The following is a 23,200-nucleotide window of genomic DNA, read 5'->3' as shown; positions in this document are numbered from 1 at the left end:
TAGAAATCAAATATGTCACCCATCCGGAACATGTTTACAATAGATCGCATTTACATAAGAGCCAGAATTTTGCATACACAAAAAAATGTTAATTACATTGACATTTTAAAAACAAAGGGTAGCACAGTGCCCCAAATTATGACTAGGTACTCTAGAGGTTTGCTTGTTTTGTACTTGATATTTTCCCATAGAAAGAGACTGCAGGTGGCAAATTGTTCTGATCAAGCCCATGAAGTCTTACATGCCCATCAACTACTTAAGGTGTTCTTGGTAGAGGCAGCATTCACCATAGCTAAGATATGGAACCAACCCAGATGTCCCTCAGTAGATGAATGGATCAAGAAAATGTGGGGTGTATGTGTGTGTGTGTGTGTGTGTGTGTGTGTGTGTGTGTGTGTGTGTGTACATACAATGGAAGTCCATGTCTCCATCAGAAAGAATGACATTACCCCATTTGTAAGGAAATGGAAAGACTTGGAAAAAATTATAGTAAGTGAAGTAAGCCAGGCCCAAAGAAACATAGGTCCCATGGTTTCCCTTATTTGCAATAACTAGTATACATCTAAGATAATCTTATCAGACAATCAGAAAAGATCAAAAGCTATGTACATATGACCACATAAGATGATGCTAAGCGAAATGAACCCCAAGATAGGGACACAAGGATTTTTGTTTGTTGCTATTGTTTTTAATGCACTATGTGAGTTTTTTGTTTCTTTTGTATGTTCTTCCCCCATGGTATAACCCCTGTTGTCACTGTATTTGATTCCAGTGCCCTGCATCTTGTATATACACTTTTCTAATTTGAGGAGGGGAAGGGAAATAACAAAATGCTGAAACAAGGATACAGGTTGACCTTTTGTAACAATGAGATGTACAAGACACTATGTTGAAAACGAACTTTACAACTTGGTAGGGGAGGGAGGAATTGGCAAGGTGGGCAGGGAAGAGATAGTAAGGGAAAAACAAAGGTGGGAGTAAGAATGCCCGATAGGAAATGTACTCATTACCTTATTCGTGTAACTGTAACACCTCTGTACAGTATCTTTACAAGAAAAAAAATTTAAAAGACTGCCTATATTTTGAGTTGTCTTGTTTGTTTGTTTTTGGTTGTATGTTTCTTTTTTGAGACAGATTATTGTTATGTAGCCCTAGACTTCCTCAACTTCAGCCACCATGCTGTTTCTGACTGCACTTTTGAGTTATGCATCCAATGGAACATTGAATACAGAGCACTTTCAAGTTCAGACCCTGAACTCTCTTATTCTTTATATTTAAGTACCTCTCTTGGTCTGCTGCTTTCTAACCAAGCAGTATATAATATATTAAAAGAAGGAAACTTCAGCTAATTCTTTCCTATGGTTAACAGCCATAGAAAACTAGGGGAAGTCTACTGAGAAGGAGATATCACTGTTGAGGACATTGAAACAAATAGCCCTGGCTGGAGAAAGCACTCTCTAGAAGACAGAATGTCACGGTAAGCAAGGGGGTAGCAAGCTCTGTACCCCAATAAGTGGGTGAACTACGAATCATAGGTTCATCAATTGGTCGATACTATATGTTAAAAATTATTTTAACATCATCTACCCCACGTTATCTATCTCCAAGACCTCTCAGTCCCTGTACTTAGTGGCAGAAGTAAAGGCAAGGTATGAAAAATATAAATTTTCATTCAATGGAAAAATATATTTAAACCATACCTTTGTTCCTTCCAAATGGCACAGAGAGCCGATGCTTAGGGAATGTCAAAAAAAAGTCAACTTTGAAGTCTCCTTTTGGCTGATGTTTGAAACTTCTAGCATGGATGCAGCCTGAAAATTTCCATTTACTTGGTAACCAATTTGTTCTGATATTCCTATAGCCAAAGAACCTTTTCAGAAACAATCACAGATCCACAGCCAGCAAGAATACAGCAGGGGGTCAGTTTTGTGTTGAAGAGAGGGAACATTCAGCCAGCTGATGCCACTGTCAAATTGTGTACAACTAATAATCTGACATCCTTTTATTCCCTTCTCAACTCCACCCATCAGCGCCTAGCAAGTAAATGGGAACTTTGGATAAACTGAACTCCCTGCCAACATCAGAGTTAGAAAATTGTGAGTGAGTGTGTGTGTGTGTGTGTGTGTGTGTGTGTGTAAGAGAGAGAGAGAAAGAGAGAGACAGACAGAAAAAGAGAGAGAAAAAGGAAGAAGAAGGAAGGAGAGAGGGAGAGAGTATGTAGTCAATACAAAAATGAAGTTCAAGAGAAGTGAGCACAAAGTGGAACTTAATACATCCCCACCGATGTTGTATGTTCTGAAAGTTAAGTCAGCCCTCTATAAACACATTCTGTTTTCTTTAGTGCTGCAATAATAAGTGTTTTATTATGAAGAAAGGATGCAAGTCTCTGAAAGGTAGAGTTTGAATCTAGGCTTTTCCTTTTGATTCCTATACTCTTTTCAGATCCTACTGTCTCCTTAGTACTGAGGGCTCACACTTCAGGACTCAGAGCTTCGAGTTCAAGTCTTGTCTCCTGAGAAATCTGTGATTCTTCTTTGTTGATTTTCCCTGTTTGACAAATGGTCTGTCTTTTAGCTAATCCCAATTTGGACTGACTTGTAACAAATGCAATGAAGAATTATCTGATGTCTTGCCTGCCAATCTATTTTCAAAAACTCACCTCAAACTATTCCCAATTCATTCACTTTGATTTTTAAAGAGAATTAGATTTCTCATTAAGTTCTCCTCTGTGTGTGTGTGTATGTGCACACACACACACACATGCAAGCATGCATTCAAGTGTGTGTGTGTGTGTGTGTCTGTGTGTATGTGTGTGTGTGTGTGTGTGTGTGTGTGTCAGTCCTGGGGCTTGAACTCAGGATTAGAGATCCGTCCTTGAGCTTTTTCACTCAAGTCTAGCACTTTACTGCTTGAACCACAGCTCTACTTCCAGTTTTTGTAGATAAGAGTCCCATGGAGGGGCTGGGAAGGTGGCTCAGTGGGAGAGTGCTTGTCTTGCATGCATGAGGCCTTGGGTTCAATTCCTCAGCACCACATAAGCAGAAAAATCCAGAAGTGGTGCTATGGCTCAAGTGGTAGAAAACTAGCCTTGAGCTGAAGAGCTGAGGGACAGTGCCCAGGCTCAAAGTTCAGGCCCCATGACTGAACAACAACAACAAAAAGAGTCTCATGGACTCTCTTACCTAAACTGGCTTTAACCCATGATCCTCAGATATTAGCCTCCTGAGTAGTTAGGATTACAGGCATGAGCCACCAGTGCCCAAAAGAATTCTCTTTTCTTGAATCCCTAGGAAATACTTCATCTCCAAACTTGCACTAAAGACAATATAGATAGCAAAACTAAATTTTCTGAATATTTCATTTATGGTAGTCATATCTCTAACAAGATTGTGTATTACCAATTAGATTGCCTCCTGGATTGAAAATCTTGTTAGAGATAAGATTAATTAGATTTCTCTCTAGTTTTGTTATCAGCCATGGAAATGTGACTTTGAACTTGTGTTTCCCACAGTGCTTAATGAAATATGTAGGAAACAACTTGATGGCAAATCTCTAGTCAAAAGCAAGAAGACAGTTTTAACCAGAGACAGACCGACAGACAGAGACAGAGACAGAGACAGAGACAGAGACAGACAACACTGGTGTTTGTATACAGGATCTTTCATTTACTGGGCAAGTACTCTCCCACCTGATCCTCAGCCCCAGCTTATGTGGCTTTGGTTTATCTGTCAGGTATTGTTTTGGGCTTTTGTGCAGGTGCCCTCATGCTGTCATCCTCTTACCTCCACCTACTTGCATAGCTTGAATTATGGCCTTACCACATCTCTTCTGGTTGGAGAAATGTCTGTTGGTAGGATGAAAGAAGGAAGGGCTTTACTGTGAGGTAAATATTACAAGTAATACCTTGCCCCTAAAGTTTGCTTCTCTTCTCCAAATCAAGAGTCTTTAAAATTCTTTACTTCTCGTTTTTTTTCAGGAAACATCAGTTAAATATAGGATTGTACATGATTTTGAATGCCTAGTTTTATGATGTGTGTGTGTGTGTGTGTGTGTGTGTGTGTGTGCACACGCGCACCAGTCCTAGGGCTTGAGCTAACTGAAGGTCTGGGCACTGACCCTGAGCTTTTTTGCTGAAGGCTGGCATTCTACCACTCAGAGCTCCATTTCTGGCTTTTTAAAAATCTTGGTAGCTGATAAGAGATAAGAGTCTCATGGATTTTCCTGCCTGGGCTGGCTTCAAACTATGATCTTCAGATCTCAGCTTCCTGAGTAGCTAGGATTACAGGTGTGAGCCATCATTGTCTAGTATTTTTTATGATTTTTTACAAAGATATGCATCCTTGTAACTACTTCCCATGTCAAGATACAGACCATCCCAATGTCTCCATGAGTTTCTCCCCCACACACACACTCCTGCCCCCAATTAGTTTCTATCCAAATAGTAACTACTTTTCTAACTCTTATTGCCTTAAACCATATTACTGTAGATGTTACCTGTGTCTACTCTTTTTTTTTTTGCCAGTCCTGGGGCTTGAACTCAGGACTTGGGCACTGCCCCTGAGCTTCTTTTGCTTAAGGCTAGCAGGCTACTTCTTGAGCCACAGTGCCATTTCTGGCTTTTTCTGTGTATGTGGTACTGAGGAATCAAACCCAGGGTTTCATGCATGCTAGGCAAGCAGTCTACCACTAAGCCACATTCCCAGCCCCTGTCTCTACTTTTAAATTCTCATAAATATCATCATATAATTATGTAATCTCTTATCTGGCCTCTTTATCTCAGCATTACAACTAGGGTATTCATTCATATTGTTATGAATAGCAGTGGTTTGTTTTTTCATTGCTGTATAGTATTTTTTAAAAAAAATATTTTATTGTAAAGATGCTGTATTGAGGGGTTACAGTTACATGAGTAAGGTAATGAGTACCTTTCTTGTCGAACATTGTTACTCCCTCCTTTGTGTTTCTCCTACTTAGTATTCCATTTTGTAAATATCTGTTTCCTTTTTCCACTTTGCTGTTGTAGAATACTTAGGGTTGATATTTGCTTTCAACTATTATGGCTGAATATGCTACATCCCAGTATGTAAGTTTTGATAGACATAAGCATTCATTTATATTAGTAATATATTCAGGGGTAGAATTTTAGGGTCAAATGGCTTAGGTACCTTTAGCTTTGATAGGTATTACCAACCAGATTCTGAAGGGATTATATCAATTTACACTCTAAGCAGCAAATGCAAAGCATTCCTATTACAAGACCACAGGCTTTTTGCATCTGTCACTTTTTTTTTTTTGCCAGTTGTGGGGCCTGAACTCTGGGCCTGGGCGCTGTCTCTTAGCTCTTCAGCTCAAGGCTAGCACTCTACCATTTGAGCCATAGCACCGCTTATGGCTTTTTCTGCTTATATGGTGCTGAGGAATCGAACCCACAGCCTCATGCATGCAAGGCAAGCACTCTACCACTGAGTCGCTTTCCCAGCTCCATGCACCTGGCACTTTTGCAGATTTTTTTTCACTGTGCATTTAATTAACTAGGCATTAACCAACTACAATCAGATGTACAGCCCAAGTGAACCACCATCCAGACACATTGAATGAGGACCAGATACATTACAAAAGTGAACCCAAGAAAAGGAGTTAGGACAGAACTTGTAGAGGGACAGCCCTAAGCGGAAAAAGCCAGGCAAGAATGTGAGGCCCTGAGTTTGAACAGTACTGGCACACAGACATTGACACACAATCCAGATGAGATGGACAAAGGCAAGAGACAGTACTATCTACCCCGGCAAGGAGCAATACGAAGTTCTGAGAAAGGAAAAGTAATTAGCTAATATTAGAATTCTGCTAATATTAGAACAGAATATGGGAAGTTCCATATTAATTATATGCCTATGAATTCTACACGAGTCTCACTTTTAAAGAGGAAGTAAGGAAACCACTGACAGGCATGAGCCGAAACTGATACAGCTGCTGAGGGAACCCATTTCATTGCTCTTGCTGAGGGACCCAAGCCTATTATGAAAAAAGAGCAATGTATTTTCTATTACATACAAGGAGCACTGAAGGAAGGAAAAGTAGCTACCAGAGAGAAAAAGAAGCTGAGCCATCAAAACAACAATATCTGTCCTCAAGAATTTAATAGATGAAACGAGAGAACTTTCCAAAACATATTTAGTTCGCTGAGCAAACCATGGAAAATGTCATTTTAGTGGTAGAAACTCGAATTCTCTTAAAAAGAGAATAGGTCTGACAGCACTCCTTTGACTTAAAGTATTGAGAGAAACAAAGCCGACCTACAATTCAACTCCAGGGAGTTGAGAGAGCCAACAGGATGGTAAGGCAGGGCCAAGAGAGGTTGCCCTGAGAAAGGTGCTGAGCGAAAAGTCTCCAGTGATAGAGTGGCTGAAGGACTTACTTGGGTGTGTGTGTGCTGGTACTTGGGCTTGAACTTAAGGCTTCACACTCTTGCTTGGCTTTTTCTCTCAAAGCTGCTGCTCTACTACTTGAGCCACACACCCCACTCCAGCTTTCTGCAGAGTCTCATGAACTTTTTTGCCTGGGCTGGCCTCTTGGGTAGCTAAGATTACAGATGTGAGCCACCAGAACCAGGCTGGATGAAAGACCTTTAACCACCTCTTTATATTCTGGGTAGGGCTATGATACTGCCCTTTTCCCCCACTTCAAAGTCTTAGCAATGTGTACCCTCCAAAGTATGAATGCCATTTGGGGGACACAAAAGAAAGAGATGGGTCTCACACTTGGGCTAGGTTTGACTTTTAAGAAAGGGTGTGATTAGAAGATCACTAGTTAAAGAAAAGACCCAGAACACTAGAAATCCAAAGCCCCTCAAAGCTAAAAAGAAAAAAAATGAAATTAAAAAAATAAAAGAAGGTAGGTATTGCATTTTCTACAAGGAATGGAATTTAGAATGAAACATTTTGTTTAAGGGGACTGGGGATAGCATAGACAAAAGTTCTGCTACGAGATAGGGGAGAAACAGAGAAGAAAAGGATTTTTAACCAAATTCATGAGTTCCAAACGAAAATGAAATGTTGGCAGAGGTCTGAAGTAACAGAGTAATTGCCAAAATCCCAACTCAGGATCTATGAAATGGAAACATTGTCGAGAAAGAAAGAAAAGGAGAGAGAGACAGAGAGACAGAGGTGTGTGTGTGTGTGTGTGTGAGAGAGAGAGAGAGAGAGAGGGGAGACAGGGACAGACAGACAGGAAGACCTGTTGCAACAATGAGAAGTACAAGTTGCCATGTCCAAAACGAGCTTTACAACGTCGGTGCGGGGGAAGGGGGGGAAGGAGAAGGATTGGGATTGGGGGGGAGGGGGAGGCTGGGAAGGGATGTGAAGGGTAAACCAAAGGAGGAGGCTGCAATGCTTGGTAAGAAATGTACGCATTATCCTGCCCATGTAATTGTAACTCCTCTGTACAGCATGTTCACAAATAAAATAAAATTAAAAAAAAAAGAAATGCACAAAAAAAGAAACAGGAAGAACACTATGTGATAACTAATTTCTATATAATAGTAAATTTAGAAGGACAAAAGAGAATAAATGAAGAAAGAATCAAGGACATAATAAAAGCATTTTTTCTCAGGTAAGGAAAATATTGAATTCATATTTAAGAGATATAATAATTGTTGGGCAGAACAGTAGGGGAAAAAGCCATACCATAGGCTGATGGAATTTATAAATGACAAAGAAAAGAAAAGAAAACATTCTAAAGGAAGCTACAAATTGCCAAGCTATTTCCAGCTTCCTGCGCTCATTCATACTTCCCTCCTCACCCTAAATGAGGTAGACAGTGGTAACAAAGCAAGTGACAAGAGAATTACAGAATTCCCAGGGAGAAATCTAGAGCCCAACAGTGATTCTAGAGTGGTTGTAAAGGATCCGATCTAGAAGCATCCTGGTCCTCCCGCCTCTAAGGATTTTGAAAACCCCTTTGCACTCTCCATAACAGACGTCCTCCAAGCCTTCTCAGCTAGAAGATGCTTACACACTTTTCCACAAAACACGCTTTTCTTCTAGACCTCAAACCATTGTCCTGGTAGCATCTTTCCTGACACAGTAGCCTGTGCTGGCTCCTTACTATCCTCTGCCTCTCTCTTTTTCAGCTGCCACATTTCCATTTCCTAGTTGCCCTTCCTCCTCCTTTCCATATCCTTGAGTCCCCAGTTGGAGCTTCCATCGGAAATGCTGTCCCAGGGATCCATTGCAACAGCCTTGCTGGGAACCCCAGGGCCTTACTCACCTTTCCAGGTATCCTTGCTCCATCCAGCACTGTGCTCCCTTCCTTGAGACTTGCTCTCCTAGAAACCTGAAGTACCTCTCTCCCTCATCTCCAGGACTCTGTTTCTGTTTTGTTTTGTTTTGCTTCTCTCCTGCTAGACCTTATATGCTGCTGTTTCCTAGGCTTCATTAGCTCAATGCTGTAATCTTATTAGAGAGCCTATGTTGGTTGGTCCTATTTGTCTCATTTACAGAGCTCAAAACTTCCATAATTTTAATTTAATTTTTTTAAAGGATTGAGGGTCGGTTGCCGGTGGCTCATGCCTGTAATCCTAGCTACTCAGGAGGCTGAGATCTGAGGAACTCTGTTTAAAGCCAGCCTGGGCAGCAAAGTCCATGAGACTCTTTATCTCCAATAAACCACTAGAAAACCAGAAGTGATGCTGTGGCTCAAGTGGTAGAGCACTTGCCTTAAGCTGAATAGCTGAAGGACAGTGCCCAGACTCAGAGTTCAAGCCCCACAACCCACAACAACAACAAAAAAATTGAGGATGTTAGAAGGACCCAGGGATATGGCAAGGGACCCAAGAGTTAGAACCTCAATCCATCAGGGGTGCTCTTGTGTTAGTATTAGGGCAAAGTCCTTGCCCCCTCCTCTCCTGGGTTCCCATGGGTGTGAGCAGAGAAAAGCATAGCCAATTTGAGTTTCCAGCCACTGGCACTTGTAGGGTCAAGAGCATGAGTGGGCAGAATCTCTGAGGGTACACATCATCCTGCTGTCTGTGGGGTCCCTGAGGGGAGCAGGCCTAAAGCTGTTTATAAGGGCACTGTTGGGATTCAGATCTCCTCTGACAAACCCAATCATCTCCTTTAGGTACAAGGAGGAGTGCATAAACTCATAAAGGGAATCAGAGGGCCCCACTTACACCTCTGTTCCAAACCATGTTCTCTAATCTCTTACCAAAGAAGCCTAGCCCTGGATATATAGACTGCTGTAGCAATTAATTAAAAATCATTATTTCTGCCTGTTTTCAAGTGGATCTTCACGTGTTTGCCAGTCCTAGTTACTGAAGCCTAGAAAACTTGCGCTCAAAACAGCATCAATAACACGACTTCATTCTAGGTCTGAAGTAGGCTGTGGGTTTAGGACAGTGAGCCTACATTGACTTCTTTGTCTTTTTGTTTTTTAGACAAATGTACTACCACTTGAGCCACAAGGCAGCTGAGTTTTAAGTATATGTTCAGAGTACCTGTTTAATAAATGTTGTTCAACAGAGCTTCAGCTTAGCTTGGTTATTACTAATGCAAAACTAACTTGCTTCTGTAACACCTGTTCATCTAGTTTCCATTTCCCCTTGTTACAAACACAAAAAGATCATTTGCCTCCCTTGTCAGTGCAGATGAAAATTTCATACATTTTAAATTGCTATCCCAAGTCACATAATAAAATCTCCCCAGCTACCCAGCTTGAGTATGTAAACAATATCCATTTCATGGCAGTTGAGAGAGCTGTTCACACAATATTTATTACAGTGTTCTTGTTATAATTTTTCTGGTCTACCAGTGGTCATTTGTTTGTTGCAGTAGAGGGATTTGAACTCAGGGTCTCATGCTTGCTAGGCAGGCACTCTACTGCTGAGCCATGCATACCTCCACACCTGTTTTGCTTTTAGTTACCTTTTAAGTTAAGCTCTCATACATCTGCTTGAGTCCAGCCTCAGAATGAGATCCTTCCTTGGCCTCCTTACAGTTGGGACTACCACAGGTATGCACCAACCAAATCCAGCTATAGACTGAGAAAAGATCTCACTAACTAGCCTTTGGCTTAGGATGGCCTCAAACCTTCATTAACTATCAACTATTAAAAATTAACTATTAACTAAAATTAACTTAGAAATTAACTATTATTAATTCTTTAACTGTGCCTACTTTATAAAGTGAACTTTCTCATGGGATATTATATTGCAGTATACCTAGACAGGAAAAAAAGTAGTACATATAGGGTTTAGTGGTTTTAGGCATCCCCTGGGAAGTTAGTCTTAGAATATATTCCCAGAAAACAAGAGGAACTATAGTATTCTTAAGAAAACCTTCTGAGACTTTCCTACCACAAATTATATATCCATTTAGCCAACTGACAAGACATAGCCTGACATTAAGTTCTAGGATGTGGAATCAAATAAAATACTAGTGTGTCTCTCATTTTCAGAAGTTTACAGCCCAGCAATTGAGGCATATGAGGAACCAGAAAAATGTGAGTAAAATGCAAGTAACACTTGACAAATGACTAATTCCCTACCTGGGCCAGAAACATCTTCCTTCAACCCACAGTCTCAGGAAGCTTCAGCTTTTGTCTCTTTCTGTCCTAGTTCTTCTATCTCCCCTTTCTATCTGGCTCCTCCTTTTTAAAATTTTAATGCACACATGCCTGACCCAGGGTGGTAACTGTAAAGCTATTGTTTCTTTATTTACTTTGGTTCTCCAGTAAGGACTCTTCATATGGATGGATTTCACTCCCATCATCCCACCAAAAGTATTCTTCATTGAAAGAAGATACTAGTCAAGAGTACTTTCCATATCTTGATACACAAACAATGTATTTCAATCCTCTCCTAACTGGACATCTTGGTTCTATTTGGCACAATCAATAATATTCTCTGTTTTGGAAAGTCTCCCTCCACATTTCATGGAACCATTCTTCATTCAGTGTGTGCTGGTATAGGAGTTTAAACTCAGAGCCCTGCACTCTTGCTTAACTTTTTTGCTCAAGGCTGGTATACTCTGGTTAGGCACTGGTGGATCACATCTATAATACTAGTTACTCAGAAGGCTGAGATTTGAATATTGTGGGTCAAAGCCAGCCCAAGCAGAAAAAAAATCTGTGAGATTCTTATCTTCACTAAACTACCCAAAAAGCCAAAAATACAGCTGTGGCTCAAGTGGTAGTGCACTAGCCTTGAAGGAAAGGAGCAATACCAGGCACTGATTTCAAGCCCCAGGACCAGCATACACACATACAAACACACAAAAGATGGGTACTCCTCCATTTGAGCCACACCTGTACTTCTGGCTTTTGCTGGTTAACTGTAGATCAGAGCCTCTCAGATTTGTCTGCCCATGCTGGCTTAGAACCTCAGTCTTCAGATCTCAACTTCTGAGTAGCTAGGTTTATAGGCATAAACCACCAGCACATTCTTGATTCTTCATCCTCCTTCTTCTCCTCAAATTCTGCAAAACATCAAATCCTTTTTCCTTGAAGCTAATACATTGACCATATTCAAGTCACATCACTCTCTTCTGAACCAACAGAAATATCTTAACTGACCTTCCTGCATCATCCTGCCCCACCTCCAATAGGCTTAATTATTGTAAACCATAGTTAGCCTGCTATCTCAGAATATTAGATGTTATTACTTCTAACATGGTACTTTTTTTTTTTTGGCTTGTCCTGGAGCTTGAACTCAAGGCCTTGGCACTGTCTCTGAGCTTCTTTGTGCTCAAGGTTAGCGCTCTCCCACTTGAGCCACAGCATCTCTTCCAGCTTTTTCTGAGTCATTTATTGGAGATAAGAGTCTCATAGACACTTTTGCTGGGGCTGGCTTTGAACTGTGACCCTCAGCTCCTAGCCTCCTAAGTAGCTAGAATTACAGGCATGAGCCACTGGCCCCAGCTCATAATTTTTAGTAGATGAATGAATATGTTCTCATAACAAACGATTAAAAGGGGTACCTAATATATAAGGGAGGATTCCAATGGTGTAACTCCTTTGAACCAGTAACTTACAGTTAAACAAAATGAGTACCAGGAAGCTGAAACGTGTTGCGGAGGGGAGAGCTGAGGTCAAAGGCAGGGGAGACAGCCAAATAGACAGAAGAGGGGTGAGTAAATGTTGTCATAATATTCAGTGTATGTATGTGAAAATGGAACTAGGTAAGTTGAGGAGATAATTGGAGGGTGTAGAAATAGAACACAATGCGGAAAGGGGTGGTATTGATCAGGATGCACTGTACTCACTAACTGACATGTTGAATAGAAACTCCCTTGTACAATAACTTAAGAAAATAAGAGAGAGAAAGGGAGAGAGACTTACGCCAGCCTTTAAAATAAAGGTAAGAGCTGAGCAATTTCAAAACACATAATTTCTTTTTTTCTTTTATTTTTTTGTCAGTTGTGGGAGCTGAACTTTGAGCCTGGGCGCTGTCCCTCAGTTCTTCAGCTCAAGGCTAGCGCCCTACCACTTGAGCCACAGCACCACTTCCGGCTTTTTTTCTGCTTATGTGGTGCTGAGGAATCGAACCCAAGGCCTCATGAATGAGAGGCAAACACTCTACCACTGAGCCAACTTCCCAGCCCCCAAATGCATAATTTCAATGGGGAATTTCATCAGAACGGGAAGGAGAATGCATAGCAAAGTCAGCTACTTGTAAAAGACAAGTACATGAACAGAAAGAGCTAAGAAGGTAGGTTTTAAAAGAACTATTGTTACTCTGAAATTTTTTTTAAAAAGCAGGCTATGTAGTGTGGCAATATCCAACAATTCTGCCAAGAAGTACAGTTCATATCAGAAAATATTTGTTACATTAGGTCAGTTTACTTTAGCTAAATACTTGTACAGCCAGGTAAAAATAAACAATGGCTTCTAGGATAAGACATTTCAAGTTAGCTCATTACCATTAATTGAACATGGGGTAGATATGAAAGAATTTAATCTTTTTTTGGGGGGGGGAGTCCGGTCATGGGGCCTGAACTCTGGGCCTGGGCGCTGTCCCTCAGCTCTTCAGCTCAAGGCTAGCGCTCTACCACTTGAGCCACAGCGACATTCCGGCTTTTTTCTTTTTGTTTATGTGGTGCTGAGGAATCGAACCCAGGGCCACATGCATGCAAGGCAAGTGCTCTACCACTGAGCCACTTTCCCAGCCCAGGAATTTAATCTTTAAAATAAAGCAATCAATAGCCAGGCACTGGTGGCTCATGCCTGTAATCCTAGCTACACAGGAGGTTGATATCTGAGGTTCAAAGCCAGCCTGGCCAGGAAATCCCTGTGAGACTCTTATCTCCAATTAACCACCAGAAAACCAGAAGTGGTGCTGTGGCTCAAGTGGTAGATGATTGCCTTGAACTGAAGAGCTCAGGGACAGCTCCCAGGCCCAGAGTTCAATCCTTACCACTGACAAAAAAAAAAAAAAAAGCAATCAAAAATATTTTGAATTGTTGACACCTAGCTCTGAAAGGGACCTTATATTATCTAGTCCATTTCTGCATGCCTCCCATTACCTCACCCATACTGTATAATTTAGGAAACAGAGGCCCAGGATGTTGTAATTTTTCCTGTTTATACATCTCTTTACCAGCAAAATTCCCAATAGAAACCATGTGTCAATTAATTGTAATTCTTTGTGTTTTTTGACTGTATAAACTCCAATGAGACTGCTCTAACCCATGAACTAAGAAACCTTTACCTTTCTCTAATTTCCAATCCTGATTCACTTCCATAGTATATTCTTTTTCCTTTTCCTAATGACTTGTTCAATTCAAAAATGTAGAACTGGGAGTAAAAGTCCAGCCAGTCTGACTTTCAGGGTATCTGTGCTTAACCAGAAATCTGCCCAATATTCTAAAACAAAACTTTTCTTTTTTACTTTTAATTATATTGTTGTTATCTGTAAGTAGTTTTACAAAGGAGTGACCATTCAAAAACTCAGTTTATGAATACAATGCAGCTTGATGTAGGTCGCTTTCATCATTCTCCCCCATCCTTTTCAACCCAACCCTTCCCCTCAATTAAGATTTCATAGGCTATGCACTGGGTAGTGTGACTGCATTCTCTCCACTTTCTATCTTCATTTTGTCAAAACTTTCTTAAGATATTCAGTAGAGATCCTAAACTCAGGACATCTAATGTGCCAGATAGCACATTTTGCATGGAAGAAGCCTCTGGGTACTGCCATCACATACTGGAAAGGCTTAGGAAATTAAACAGGGCAGCTGAAAAACTGAATAATGCCATAAGATGCTGTTCTGTTCTACAGTGTTATGTAGGATTGCCCTTGTCTGTGAATTCTGGGCAAATTAGTCCTCTTGCTCTCATAGAGTATTTGGGAAAATTCTTCTATTTAAAAAATTGCCAAATATGCCTGTAATCCTAGCTACTCAGGAGGCTGAGATCTGAGAATTGTGGTTCAAAGCCAGCCCAAGCAGGAAAGTCCATAAGACTCTTATCTCCACTAAACCACCAGAAAACCAGAAGTGGAGATGTGGCTTTGGTGGTAGAGTGCTCGCCTTGAGCTGAAATGCTGAGGGACAAGTCCCAGGACCGACAAAACAAACAAACAAAAAACACAAAAACTGCTAAATATGATCCAGAAATTCTACTTGTAAATACATGCTTCCAAATAATTAAAGGTAAGATTCAGCCAGGTTCCAGTGGCTTACAGCTCCTAATTACTTAGGAGGTTGAGATCTGAGGATCATGGTACAAAGCCAGCCCAAACAGGATTGTCCTTGAGACTCTTATCTACAATTAACCACAAAAAAAGCCAAAAGTGGAACTATGGCTCAAGTGGTAGAACATTAGCTTTGAGCAAAAAAACTAAGGGACAGCACCCAGGTCCTGAGTTTAAGCCTTAACAATGCTGTATGTGCATACACACACACACACACACACACACACACACACACACACACACACACAAATTTAAACAGATAGTTATACACCAGTGTACATAGAGCCTCATTTACTTTAGCCAAAAGGTAGAAACATCCCAAGTTTCTATCAATTTTTGAATGAATAAACCCAACATACTATGTATTACATACAGTAGATCATTATTCAGCCACAAAAAGGAATGAAATTTCTCAATATGGATGGAATTGTAAAATATTAGTGAAATAAATAAGACACAAAAGGACATAATTCCCTTTAAATGAAGTACTTACATAAGCAAATTCATAGGTACAGAAAATAAAATAGAGGTTATTAGGAACTGGAGGGGAGGGTAAATGAGAAATTAGTGAAATTAGTGTTTAATGTATACACAGTTTCTGCTTGAGATGACAGAGTTTTTGGAATGAGATCAAGGTAATGGTTATACAACCTTCCAAACACACTCAGACATTTAAAGCTGCATAGAATTGTTTGGGAAAATTAGTTGTACTGTGTATATTTTATCACAATAAAAAATGTACTGAACCACTTCTAGTTCCAACCAGATGGGATAGTCTCATTTCACCAAGATCTTCTTACAACTAAAAATCAAACCAATAGATCAAGACAGACTTCTAAACATGTCCCACTAACCCACAGGAAAGTACAAAATAGAAACAAGGGATAAGAAAGAGAAGACACAAACAAAAAACAAGGGAAACAAATACAAACCAGCATGGCAAACATACCATATTTACAATTACCTTAACTGTCAATGGTCTAAGTATACCAATTGAAAGTTAGGAACCTACAGGGATGATCAAAATAAAGTTAACATCCAATAATGTTCTCACTAAGAAATTTATTGGTTGTAAACACAGGAAGGTTGAAAGTAACAGAATGGGAAAATACAACATGTGTTACACTTATTATTGTTGTTGTTGTTGTTATTATTATGCCAGTCCTGGGGCTTGAACTCAGGGCCTGGGCTGCTCAAGGCTTGTGCTCTACCACTTGAGCCACAGCATCACTTCTGGCTTTTTCTGTTTATGTGGTACTGAGGAATGAAACCCAGGGCTTCATACATGGTAGGCAAGCACTCTACCACTAAGCCACATTCCCTGCAAAACAACATCTTCCCTTTGGATATTTACTTAGTTATGGAATGGCTGAATCATATGGTATTTGTAATTTTTTGAGGAAACCCTGTACTGTTTTTCATAGCAGCTGTATTAGTACAGAGTTAAGAGTACACCTTTTCTGTATTTTCTCTAGCATTTGTTATTTTCTGCTTTGTTGATCCTAGCCATTCCTACGGGCATTAGATAATGTCTCATTGTGGTTTGATTTGCATTTCCCTGATGATTAGTGATGCTAAGCATATTTTTCATATGCTTATTAACCATTTGTGTATCTATTGTTGAAAAACTATTCAGATCATTTTCCCATTTTACTGGATTATTTGGTTCTTCTGTTGAATGTTTGAGTTCTTCAGATATTCTAAATATTAATTCCTTGTTAGATAAATAGTTGGTGGATATTTTCTCTCATTCTGTAAATTATCTCTTAGTTCTGTTATTCGCTTGGCTGTATAGAAGCTTTTAAGATTCATCTATTCCCATTTGTCAACTTTGCCTTTTGTTGCTTTGCTTTCAGGATCATATCAACCAACATACTGAAGTGTTTCCTCTATATTTCCTTCTAATACTTCATAGTTTCAGACCTTACTTAGGTCTGATCTGTTCTGAATTGATTAGATGGTAATTGCTCTGATGCAATCACTGCACTTTTATATGCATGTACTGAAATATCGTACTATACCCCACATACATATATAATTATTATATCCAATTTAGAAAAATTAATAACATTAAGACTTGCCTATGTTAGTACCAAAACAACCAGGAAGTATTAAATTTGGCCCAAATCATATAGTGTTTATTTATGGGTAAAAAAGTGTAAGTATTAAAGATTAAATGAACTCCTAAGGCCATTTTCCAAACACACCAACTTCAATAAAGCACGTTTCCTTATTTACTTTCCCTCTTAATAAACAAACACACCATTGTTTTCTTCCTGTGAGTCATAAAGATAGGCCATGCTTGCTTGAGAACGGACCTGTTCATGTTTCTTTCTCCACTTGGACACACATGATGTCATGTCCAAAGCTGCAAAGCCAACGCAGGAAAGCTCTCTGGATGGCAGTAGTTGAGTTAGGATTAGAAGCATTCTCATGTACATTAGGGATAGCATTCACAACTGACTAGAGGAAAGCGAGGGGACAGACTGCTCCATGGTCTGTGGAGTGAAGGCAGTTAGCAGCAGAAAAATTGTAAAGTTCTAAAGTGAGGGATTTTGTTTGAGCTCCACTCCCTGTTGCCCCAAGAAACAACAGCTTGAGGTCTCTTATTTCCTCTGTTAAGGTGAAGGACAAAGATGTCCATGACCTGAATCTAATGAAGAATCTTGCATTTGAATAGGATTTGTCAAGTCTAGGAACTTCCTCATCCCTTCCTCCTCATTTATGCCATGATAGACAATACCCCTGGATATCTGTCTTCCTTATGATGCTTAATTGTCTATATAAACATGCAATTTTATGTGCAGACTTTTAATTTAAATAGGAAAAATTGCATAAAATATGAATTCCATTTCCCAGATCAGAATATAAATGAGGAACATGATATTGATAAAAACTCGGTAAGTGGTACTCATAAGAAATGCAAATATCCTGCTCAAATGCTAAAGTTTTACATGCAAGTTTTGCAACATCTTCCTAACTACTGAGAAAGGATGAAGAGAAATATTCTACCATTTTGTGTAGTCAGAAGTAGGGTAAGCAATTTTGAGGTCATAATCAAAATGAAGGGAAGTTCTTTCTTTTTTCTTTGCAAAGGTAATGTACAGAAAGGTTACAGTTACATAAGTAAGGTAATGAGTACATTTCTTTTTGAACAGTGTTACCCCCTCCCTCATTTTCTCCCACTTCCCCTGACCCCGGCTCTCCTGCCCCACCCCTCAAGCTGTAAAGTTCATTTCCAACAAATGAAGGAAAATTCTATCTGTCAGAATATTCACTTCCAAAATGGCTGCAAAAGACGAGGGGTATGTGGTTAGTAGTAGCAAGAATGAATCTCTAGGCTATGGAGATAAATGCATTCTCCCTCTAGGATGTCAGGAATTTGAATCTCATACTACATTCATATGGTGATAAATATTTAACCAAATAGCTTCCTCTTTGGGAAGTAGAAGAAAGAAATTATGAAAATTAAAGAGAGTGGCAGATTGTATTTAGCCAACATTGTCATACTGATACATTTGTCCCTTCAAATAGACTTCTTACACTATAATTGAAAGTCTATAGCTTCCTTCCCCTTGTGTCTGGGTGGTAGCCTGTAATGGTCTCCAATCGCGGGCAAGGACAGAAGTGATACTCTGCAGATTCTGAAGCCGGATCTAAAACAGACATAGAGTCTACTTGACCCTTTCTCCTTTCACTTGTCCTTGAAAACCAGACACCAACTTATGAGGAAGTCTGGGGCCTGTGAAGGAACCACAAGTAGGTGTCTGGCAACAACTCCAGCTAAGGGCTCGGGGCCCACAAACCTCAGACATGTGAGGGAGTCAAGTTCCTCATTTCATCCCACTAGTGTCTTCCAGCCCAGAGAACACACAGTAGAAACCAAATGCTTCTATCGTACCTTGCCTGGATATTGGCCCCGAGGCTCTGTGATCATAATCCATGGTTGTTTTCACTTGAAAAAAATATATACTCAGTTAATAGTTAAATTATATTTCTATTAGCACAAAATAGAAATGTTACCACTATCATTGTGCTAGAGGATCACAGACATACACCGTGAGCACCACCGGATACATTTATAATCTAAGGTCTATTGGAGCAAGACCTAACAGAGAAATGTTGAGCATACAGAGTCCCTCAAACTCTTACTACCCCATAGTTTGGACTAGGCATAGGTGGCCTGTGTGTACCATGGCCAACATCCAGAAAAGGCATCTGGCTTCCACAAACAGGTGGAGTTGGAGTACACACTGATTAGCATTGCAAGACAAAGGACTTGTGCTCTCACTGTGTGATGCATAAGCTTAAATGGGCTTAGGAGGGGCTGTGGAATACTTAGGCTGTCTAAATAATGAGAACTATAGCAAGGCGTCTCTGTGCCCATGAGCAGCAAGAGGGAGAAAGCAAACTGAGAGTCCAAGTCTGATAAAAGAGTCAAAGTCTGTGCATCAAAGCTGTGCATTTGCCCAAGTATCAACATAAATAGGACTCCAGGATACATTTCTGTTAATTTATATGTTTTAATTAATGGGGGTACATAAAAATCAATACTTTTAGCTATTTTGGCTTAATATATCTAGTTCATTAATGCTGTAAAATAGCTACAGTCCTGCTGGTCATATCTTTTTGCAGCTTGAAGTAAAACTTTCATATTTGAATTTGCAGAGAATCTGAGAGTCAAGAATACTAGACCTAGCTAAAAAAAAAAAAAAAAACGGGCTGGGAAGGTAGCCTAGTGGTAGAGTGCTTGCCTTGCATGCATGAGGCCCTGGATTTGATCCCTCAGCATCCCATAAGCAGAAAAAGCTGGAAGTGGTGCTATGGCTCAAGTGGTAAAGCACTAGCCTTGAGCTGAAGAGCTGAGGGACAGTGCCAAGGCCCAGAATTCAGGCCCCACAACCGACCAAAATAAAAAGAAAAGAAAAACCAAACAACAACAACAACAAAACCAAAATCCAAAAACCTGTTAAACTAGGTCTCTAGATATTCAGTGAGACCAAAGGAAGATATTTGTAGGAGAGGATCACAAAGGCTCTAGCTATATGCATTTGATCATATAAAATAATATTTATTGAAATGAACTCCAAGAAATGGAAACAACAGGTTATAGTTTCATTATTGCTGTTTTTGTTTTCTGTACCTTTTGTCTTGTTTGTAAGTTTATTTGTTTGGGGGGGAAGGGCCACAGAAAGGGTTGAAACAAAGGGTGAACAAATGTAGCAGTGATACACACTATATACTATGTTGAAAATGAATGATGGGGAGGGAAGGGAAAACAGAGATAGCGAGGAAAGGAATGACACTGTTCAAAAAGAAATGCACTCATTATCTAACTTATGTAACTGTAACCCCTCTGTACATCATCTTTACAATATATACATATATATATATATATATACATATAATCAAAAGAAACTCTTAAATCATCAATAAAAGAGAACAAACAGCAGCTCCAAGCTTCTGTCCAACTCCAGCCCTTTGATTTTAGCTGGGGGAAAACTTTCCTTATTTATGAAATGATCATGATAATACTTGCCTCAGAGAATTGCTGTGATGATAAACAAAATATGCAAAACTGAGTGTTAGTTTAGAATTTGCTAAGCAAATTCTAGGAACTATTCATTCATTGGCTTTCACAAGAAAATAAAAAGTGCTTTTCTACCCAGTTCAGAGTCACTTTCAGTGTGTGAGTTAGGGGGGTAGAGGTGAAGGAGAAGATAGGAGGAAATGCCAAACATCAAAAACACAGCCATAATCAAGAATAGAGAATTGCGAATAGCAAGTGCCAAGCCTGAATGCTAGCCATGAGTGCTAAGAAATCATAGTCACAGTTTAGGAAGGCTCTGGCCTTATTAAACTAAGAAGCACACACATTGTATCTTCTTATCACAACAAAATTCTCTTGAAGCCAGACGGATATACTTCCTTAATAGTTTCCATCTAATTCCCTTGTCTCAATAGCACTCTTTGATCACACTTCATGGAAAACTAGGTCACATGCTTTTTAACTTTATTAGAGTGAAGAGTACTTGTAAATGTTTGGCAACTTGCCACAAGCCACAGGCCTTGAAACAAGTTTATTCTCACAGTTCTAGAAGCCAGAAGTATGAAAGTGATGTGTGGACAAGATTAGTTTCTTCCTAAAGTTCTGCAGAACTTCCTGATGTTTTGTTAGTTTAGGTGGCTGTTGTTGGTCCCACTTGTCCATCAGCCTCTTAGCTGATAGTCTCAGCATTTCAGTGTCTACCTCCATCTTAGTGTGGTGTTTTCCTGTTTCTCCTCTCTTGTCTATTGTCTCCTAAGAAAAGCCATTGGATGTAAGGCTCATCAAGATATATAATCTAAGTTTAGGTCATTGTAGGATCCTTAATCTAATTAAAGTCACTTCCCCTATAGATGCATTGATACATTTACATCTCTTGATACAGTTACATCTCTGAGAATGTTTAATTCATACATTAGATCCAGCCAAAGATTAGCAATACTTAGGAATAAAATAGACCGATCATAAAAGTATATTTTAATAAAAGTTATATGAATGTGGTTTCTCTTCTTAACTATCTTATTGTACTATCTCTGACTGTAGGCAACTGAAATAGATACACGGGTATGACTGTGTTCTATGAACACCTTTTGCCCAAATTAAGTCACTTTCAGAAGACAGATCTTTAAGATGGTTACATTATTGGGGGTGGGGGTATTTAACCTGCAACATCTTTGTTTATGTGACTTTAATTTTGAAAGGAACTTACTAGAACCGAAATATAAACTGAAAAGAAGCAAAATAGAGTGTAATTTTCCTGAGTAGTTTCAAATAGACAGATATAAGTGGTTTGTGGTATGCATGCAAAGGTTTGTGGTATCCTTTGTGAAAACTGACCCAAGCTAGGAATAATTCTAAAATATTTACCAAACACATACCATCTATAATTTCTCCTCAAGTTTCAACCTTCCTGGTTTCTCTTGGTGGGATAGAATTATAGAAAACAAACATTGACAACTGTAGTAGATGGAGATTACATAATTATTTGACATATACAAGTAGCAGCTTAACAAAGTCTGAGGTATCATCCACTAAATTTAGCTTTGGTTTCCTCTAAAAATAATCACAATTCTCTTTTTAGTCAGCTAAGGACTTACGCAGATCTTAGTTAAAAACAACTTTTTAAAGTCTGGCCAGAATAATAAGAAGAGTCAATGCACTGTTAAGAAGCCAAGGAATCATTACACTGGGGACTGAGTCAAATCCCTCAGTTACAGCCACTGACCAAGAGAGGAAACTGGAAGACATTGGGGTTCGTGGATGTGAAGGATTCCAGGTACAATCCAGAGCCCGCCCAAGCTTAGGAAGCAGGATAACAGAAATTCTTTAGTCCAAAGTAGAAATCACAATGGGTAAAGCCATCTATTTTATCCTATTTTTTTTTACTAACTTACATTAATTGTACATATTATTGGGGTTCTGTGTGACGTTTTTGTCCCTGCATACAGGTTGAACTGACCATATCCAACCTGCCCTTGTCCACCCTTCCTAGCCTCTACCAACCACTAGTCTACATTCAGATTCACTTTTTTTTAAGCTTCTATGTATGAGACAACATGCAATATTGTCTTTCTGAATCTGGCTTATTTTACTTAAAATAATTTCCTCTAGCTGATTGCTGGTGGTTCATGTTTGTATCTACTCAGAAGGCTAAGATCTTTAAAAAATCACTGTTCAAAGGCAGCTGGGCAGGAAAGTCCAGGAGACCCTTATCTGTAATTAATCACCCAACAATGGGAAATGGAGCTGTGGCTCAAGCTTAAAGCATTAGCCATGAGAAAAAAGCTCAAGGATAGCTCCTTCCTGAATTCAAGCTCCAGTATTGGCAAAATAAAATAAAAATAATACCATCTGATTCTACTTATGCTGCTGTAAATGACAAGGTTTTGTTCTTCTTTATAGCTAATATCTCAGTGTGTGTGTGTGTGTGTATGTGCACACATGCATTATCTTTGTCCATTTCATGGGGACCTAGGCTGATTCTATGTCTTAGCCGTTGTGAACAGAGCTTCAGTAAATGTGGCCATGAGCCACATGTATGCAGATTTCATTTTCTTTAGAAATATGCCCGGAAATGGAATAGCTATATTATGTAGTGGATCTATTTTCAGTTTTTTTTAAAAGGAATACTCTCTAGTGTGTGTGTGTGTGTGTGTGTGTGTGTGTGTGTGTAGTGGTGGAGATAAAATTGAAGACCTCACACTTGCTAGACAAATGTTCTACCTCTGAGGTATGCCCTCAGCCTTGTTTTTTTTTTTTTTAATAATAGCCATTCTAACTGGGAAAGATACTATGTCATAGTTTGGATTTTGTTCTCCCTAATAAATAATAATGTTTTATACACTTGTGACCACTTGTATTTCTTCTTTAGAGAATTGTCTGTTCAAATCATTTGCCCATTTTAAAATTGGATTTTTTATTATTAAGTTTTTTGAGTTCCTTATATTTTTTTTTTTTTTTTTTTGGGG

General features: G+C 39.4%; 1 protein-coding gene across 1 annotated transcript in view; it reads right to left on the bottom strand.

The window, feature by feature from the left end:
* Nucleotides 1-23,200, bottom strand: part of LOC105999993 (cytidine monophosphate-N-acetylneuraminic acid hydroxylase) — a 123,117-nt gene that overhangs the window by 77,715 nt on the left and 22,202 nt on the right. The gene's annotated exons all lie outside the window — the stretch shown is intronic.

The sequence above is a fragment of the Dipodomys ordii genome, unplaced genomic scaffold, assembly GCF_000151885.1.
Source record: "Dipodomys ordii isolate 6190 unplaced genomic scaffold, Dord_2.0 Scaffold206, whole genome shotgun sequence".
Taxonomy (NCBI): Eukaryota; Metazoa; Chordata; class Mammalia; order Rodentia; family Heteromyidae; genus Dipodomys; species Dipodomys ordii.
Note: the sequence above shows the minus strand (reverse complement) of the source record. Positions and strands in the feature narration are given on the sequence as shown.